This window comes from Amblyomma maculatum, chromosome 3 (assembly GCF_055883805.1).
Source record: "Amblyomma maculatum isolate TAMU_Amacu chromosome 3, ASM5588380v1, whole genome shotgun sequence".
NCBI lineage: Eukaryota > Metazoa > Arthropoda > Arachnida > Ixodida > Ixodidae > Amblyomma > Amblyomma maculatum.
Window position 1 is genome coordinate 6,200,162 of NC_139346.1, and position 6,289 is coordinate 6,206,450.

The following is a 6,289-nucleotide window of genomic DNA, read 5'->3' on the forward strand; positions in this document are numbered from 1 at the left end:
TGCTAGGGATTCAGGGCGGCTGTCCAGCCACGGCCGGTCTCGAGGGAGAGCGCGTTTCTCTCTTCTCTTACGGCCTCTCCAATGGGGTCTGTTTCCACCGCCCGCCGCGCCTCGGTGGGGTCGCCACCGCCCCACTGCTGCTCCTCCGCTACAGCCGTTCACGCGCAAGGGAAACGCGCGTTCGCTCTTCGCTCCGCCCGCATCGGTTGCACCGGCAGGTCCTGATATTTCACCCCATATGGCTTATAGGAAGAAGCCGTAATTAGCGTCTGATTTATCGTGTATGAGCAATAAAATAGTCAATAATGCGCGTGCGCGCGAGAGCGCGCGCTCCTTCGTCAGTGCTGTCGCGCACGGTCGAATGAAGTTTCGGGTGCACTTACATCAACACTTTTTGCCCCTAAATTTTTCACAAAACTATATGTACCATTTTATGCACTGTGCCTTTGAAAGCTGTAAGCATGTAGAGCGCGACCTGACGCTAGTGCATGGCAAACTGTTCGGTGGATATTCTGTCAACCGCTGCCGTTTTCGTTTAGAGCAAAAGAGGCCCTGACGAAAATTCATAGCACGTCTCAGCTTCAGAGTAAGGAACAAAAATTTACGCATACAGTTAAAATTTCAGTTGTCTAGTGAAGTGGGCTGTTCTAGCTTCGTTTAAAAAAAATCAGTAGGTTGAAAGACAGCAGATGTATACGTAGTCTCGCGACTGACGCACACGTAGACAGTCGTAGTCAGTTTAATACAGTGATAAAAAACATTTAATCAAGGAAATGGGCACAAACAGATATGCATAATTGAAAAGAGCGGCAAGCAAATAAAAAAAAAATGTCCTTCAAAGTTAACACATTGCACTCATTCATCAAAACAGTACATGCAGCTAGAAAATTAAAGTCTCAAAATCTTTCTGGACGGTTTGTGCACATAAGGAGCTGGCCTTTCGTTCCTGTCTGTCACTTTCTTAGCATAATTGACAAGAAGGATTCTGAGAAATTTCTCACATATTAAAGAAGCGGACCTTATAGCATGGCTATTGTCAATGCCTTCCGGGCAACTCAGCAAAGGTGAGTTCTCAAGTTCTGGCTGGATTAAGATTTGAAGGACTTCAAGGACATTTGTGTGTGGTAGGTGCACGACAGCTTTTTCAAAAAAAGACACAACCTTGTCCAAGAGGGCTACAAACTCTGCTTTTGGATAATGTAGTCCGCTAGAATCTTGTCCTCGCAGAATAGTGTACATGGGGCTGCTTCTTTCGCTGGTTTCAAGAAGGATAGCACAAGCGTCACACCCGAAGTCACTGATTAACTTCACAATGTATCCAGCGACGTAAGCTAAACCAGAATACGTGACAGTGGGTAATGGGATGACAGGAGATACCATCACTTCTTTCAATTCCTCAGTTACTGATTGCGGCAGAGCTGAAATGATTTCGTCGGTGTCGACACTAGATGCCTTGATTTGGCTCCCAGATGAAACTTCCATCTTGACAATGTGGTCAAGTGCCGCTGTTACGGCTCTCGCATCTAGCATGTCGTTCCCTCCGCACATTTGCCTTAGTTTTCCGAAGAGAGCCTCAATATTATGCCATGATAGGATCTGCCCCACTATGCGCAGAAGCAGATCCTATCATGGCATAATATTTGAAAAAAATTTATTCGCGATTCGTTATTACGGACAACTCGTTTTAAGGACAACCCGAGAACAAAACTGTCCATATTAATGAGGCACTACTGTAATTAATTTTTTTGTTCTCCTCCATTTCGGGCCAGCTATCGCTCAAAATATTACAGTAGTGTTCAATTTCAGTTTTGGTCAAATGTTATTTCGGTGTTCCTAACGTTCTTTTTTTTTAACGCCTAATAGAGCTATAAATAAACGTTAGCATAACCTTTCTATAAATATTTTAACAACATATATCTAATATATGTGCAGCATTATACTAGCGTTCTTGAAAATGATAAAACAACCCTGCACGAGCATGTAGCCTACGTACCATTGGTGACGGTACACAGCTACGCAATACAGCGCGACATACAGCTCCTATAGTCACCTCTGAATAAATAGCACAGAGAAAAGTTTTTATATCCATTATTGAGGAGTGTCCCTTGAGTAACAGTGCCGAATGTGTAATAAGCAAAGCATTCTACCAAAATAATGGGACAGCGATTGCTCTCTAAGGCAGGCATTACTGCACAGATAGTTACAAGGAATTATTAGTTCAAAAACATACTAGAAAAAGAAAGAAAATATTGCTAGGAATTAGTGCTTGAAATAGATTTCCTGTTCTTTTTTTTTCATGAAATAGTTATGATATCATGCAAACATTTCATTAAACCAACGTTTATTTGCAAAATTAAAATAATGTTTATAATACAACATAAAACATTTGCTGGTCTATAAATTATAGCAAAATTGATAACAAAACTTAAAAGCGTTTTATGTCATGTAAGCATTGTGCAACTTACATTACATTTTTATAAAATTATTTTCATCTTCGGTGCTACATCAATGGTTTCTCATCTAGTGCTGAAAGACGGTTTTGCTATTGTCGCTGTTATGTTTGCCTTGAAGAAGCTTCGATGTGATCACTGCTCATTCATTTTTTTTTTATTCATCTTCTTGTACAGGCTTGGGAAAAAATTCAGATTAAAATGAACAAAAGTAGATACCATGCCGCAATACATGTCATATGCTTGTCGAACGTTTGCTGAGTGACAGTGTTTTTTTAATATAAAGACTCCATTCACGTGTGTAGCACGTTGACAGGATGCCGCTGCAGCATCTACCTTCTGTAATCTTTCATTTAGGGGCTGCACTCACCACGAAACCCGCGGGCGACAGCGCGAAATCAGGCAAAAGCTACCCGCCGCCACTGAAGCAGATGCGGAGCGAACGGTGAGCAGGTCGCGCCCCTTGCGGCGGCGGAGAGCGTGACTCAAGGAGAAAAATTCCCATTGTTCACGCGGCGATTGAGAAGGCCGTAAGAAAGAGCGCGTGCCCTCTCCCTCGAGACCGGCCATGGTCCAGCAAAAATCCAGGCAACACTGGCATTATTCATGGCGAGTTTTAGACCTGAACTTGCAGAGAGCCGGCTCCGTAAACTGCGCATGCGCGCCCAGAACCAAAGTGGAAAGGAGTATGCGTTGATTCTCTCGACGGATGTGACGTCAAATAACTTTTAGTATTTGCTTTTTTCTGGAAATAAGCCTCAAACTCAGATGCCAATTACCCCGTTTCACAGCGCCCGAGCCACCCGAACAGAAGCTGGCGCGCTTTTCGCGCAACGGGTGCTCGCGCCTTGCGAGCCCTAGGTCGCTTTTCATGCGTCGGCTTGTTGTAGTTTGCGGGGCATCATCCCGATAGATGCAAATTCGGTGAAAATCTGATTCAGTTTGTGGATTGTTGCCCTAAATTCAACAGCGTAGCCTTCGTTCCTGTCCCTGGCCTGTCTGCAGCCTCCGACTACGGTGAGTCGTACGCGAATGATGGTGTTTCGTACATGCCCGCGAGCTCTAGGTAAAGCATTTGTCGGCGTTCTGCTACCGTCTTGCAGCTTTTTTAACGAGTTTTTACACGGCAGTGCAGCTATGCGGTAGTCACAATTACTGACGCGGCGTAATCACGCGACAGTCTCCGGGCGAAGGCATGTGGAGACTGCATAATGGCGTCGATCCCGTTTCTTCGCGCTTGAAACAACCGTTGCATACCTGCTGCTGTGCACCGATCGGTCGCCGGAGGAGGAGGAGGTAAACTTTATTAAAGAAGAGGTCGTAGGCGCGGGGTGGGTTGGCGTTCCCGTCCCCGCGGTGGGCTCCTCTTCTAGGCCGGACGCCAGGTGGCCGACCGACGATGTCGTTCGGCGACCTCTTCGGCTCGCTTGCTGTTGTCTTCGGGGTGCACTGGGGTATTGGGACGTACGCGGCGACTTACAGATGATGTGAAACTATTTGTGAGTTTGTGAGTCGACAGTCACAGAAGTTTGTAATTTGCTTGTTTTTTTTTTTTTTTTTTTTAAGATTCTTCGTTTGTGGCCTAGTTTGTTTGGGCAGTAGCAGGCATTTTGGTGTGCGCCAGCGTGAACGCGCTGGTTTATGATCAGGAGGCTTTATTGCCTTCCTCGCAGCTTCAGCAGATAGAGTGGCTGGGCCCATAGAAACGGTCGTGCTTCTGTCAAAAAACTCGAAAGGTATTCATCCATGCGGCCCATACGTGGTGCTGCAGTGCAAGAGGTCAGCTTCTTTGCAGTGTCGACGAAGTGCTAAAGAAGGGGAGTTACTGGCCAGCTGAGAGACAGTATAAATGTAAACTGGCCCAGTGCGAAATGAGCCCCGGAGTGAAATGAGCCTACTGCTCAGCACGAAATGGTTACAAGATACGGGCGTATACCCGCACGAATTTATTGTGCTTGTATGCTCACACGTTCCACTGTCGAGTACTCACATCGGTGCATGCAGCAATGAGGGTGACTTGGGCTATCATAGGTTCTTGCCCATGAGAGTATCTGCCCTTTTACTACCAAAATAACTGCATTGGTAGAACTCGCTGAGCTTATTTATATAGATTTAACACTACTAATGCATGTCGCTACCGCCGAGTTCCCTAATATATATCTTTTGCCTGCTCCAGCAGCGTCATCACTTTGAGAAAACTGGGAATGATAGCAGAAATAATGCCCCCATAAATAGTGGGCAGTGCTTCGCTTCAAGCTGCTGTCAAGGCCATTGACAGCTTATTTGAAAACAAAGCAATAATTAACCTGACGTGGTATGTTTTGTTGAGGAGAGTGAGGCACCGTTGCATCTACTACCTCGTAATCCTGTCAAAGAGCTTGTAAGTTGCTGCTATAAGCACTCTTGATTACAATTCCATGCAAGTCGCAGCATATTCCGCACTTACTGCACACATGATTTAACTTAGTCTCTTTGTTGCTATTTCAGTGTTTTGCAAGTGTGCTAAATATTTGTATTTGTGCTAGCATTGACAGCCAGTCTCGTTGCTGCCTTTTTCCTTCTGCGCCAGGCACTCTCATTTGCTTTACTCAAATCAAATTTTACTGTGAGTGAGTTTGCTGAATTTATGCAATAGATGTAATTGCAGTATTGCTCTCATTTATTTACATTTGCAGAGGCAAGGAATACTCGGGGCCGACGTACGAGTTTCTTCCACCAGTTGGATTCCTCTGCTACCTCGGTAGTGCAGTGCGCTGTAACTGGTGTGACCAAATGGATACTCTCACTCCTTCTACTGGTTTAGAGCGTGCTCCTAGTTAAGTTTAAAATACCTTGCTTGCAATGTATTTAATCTTGTTGTGGAATATTGTCACCCTTGCATTTTCTGATATGTTATTATTTGGAAAGCATTCAGAGTAATTTTGGACGCATGATTTGCCTTGGCGGGAGGTGGAGAACCACAAATGTGTGACTGCAATTTTTTGCCTCTCTAGTTTTCAGCCTTTAGAATTAAAGCAACAGATTGATATGTGAACAGGCCTGGCATAGATTAAAGAGTTTGTCATATACAACACTTGACCCTTGTGGGGATAACACAGCTGTGGTTATCTGAGCAAAAGTTCTCTGTATGTGATGGTGTCCGAAACATGGCATTGTCTTAAGTAACTTGGCATGGAATCGGCCACTTCTTGCACTCTCTTGACAGCATCTATTGTAATGTGTGCTAGGCGACATGCCTTCGGATCTGTTGTATGTCTGCAGCAGTTGCCTTGATGTATCAAGATGGGGTGGTTGTTGCGAGTTGGAAATTGCTATTCTCCCGACTACACCAATAAAATGCAGTGAAGCCAAATACCAGGAACCAATGTGTTATGTGGTTCATTGTGAAGGCTTGTCATTCTCGTAACTTTGCCAAATTGCTAGAAACATTATTTTTAAGCCCGGTCTTCTTTTGCTCATAGCACAACTCATTTCGTGCATTTGTCAACTTTTTGTGGTTTATAGTTGGCACATTTTGCAGAGGGTGACAAAATTTGAGCTGGTGTGCCACGAAGGTTAAATATCTGTTTATTGAACTCTTCTCGGGAAGCTACATGCAAATCCTGCCTAATGTGGCTGTGAGGGCTTCGCACTTGATTGATGCGGCCTGACATGAACATTTCTCCATCTAAGCTGCCACCATTCTTCAGATAAAGATCGCTTCTGTGTCATTACTTGGTGCGATATATGTCAGGGATACACATAAGCTCTGCGTTTAAGCGTATGACTCAACATTGTTAACAGCTATAGTCGGCAGCTGCACTTGGGAGTCTTCTGCATATTGATTTTCAAGCTTACCT

At 44.6% G+C, this 6,289-nt stretch overlaps 1 long non-coding RNA gene across 1 annotated transcript; it reads left to right on the plus strand.

Moving 5' to 3' along the window:
* Positions 1-3,182: 3,182 nt before the first annotated feature.
* Positions 3,183-5,811, plus strand: LOC146194157 (uncharacterized). Its single transcript, XR_014705749.1, has 2 exons — positions 3,183-3,467; positions 5,126-5,811. It is a non-coding gene; the product is annotated as an uncharacterized LOC146194157 (long non-coding RNA).
* The last annotated feature ends 478 nt before the right edge of the window (positions 5,812-6,289 follow it).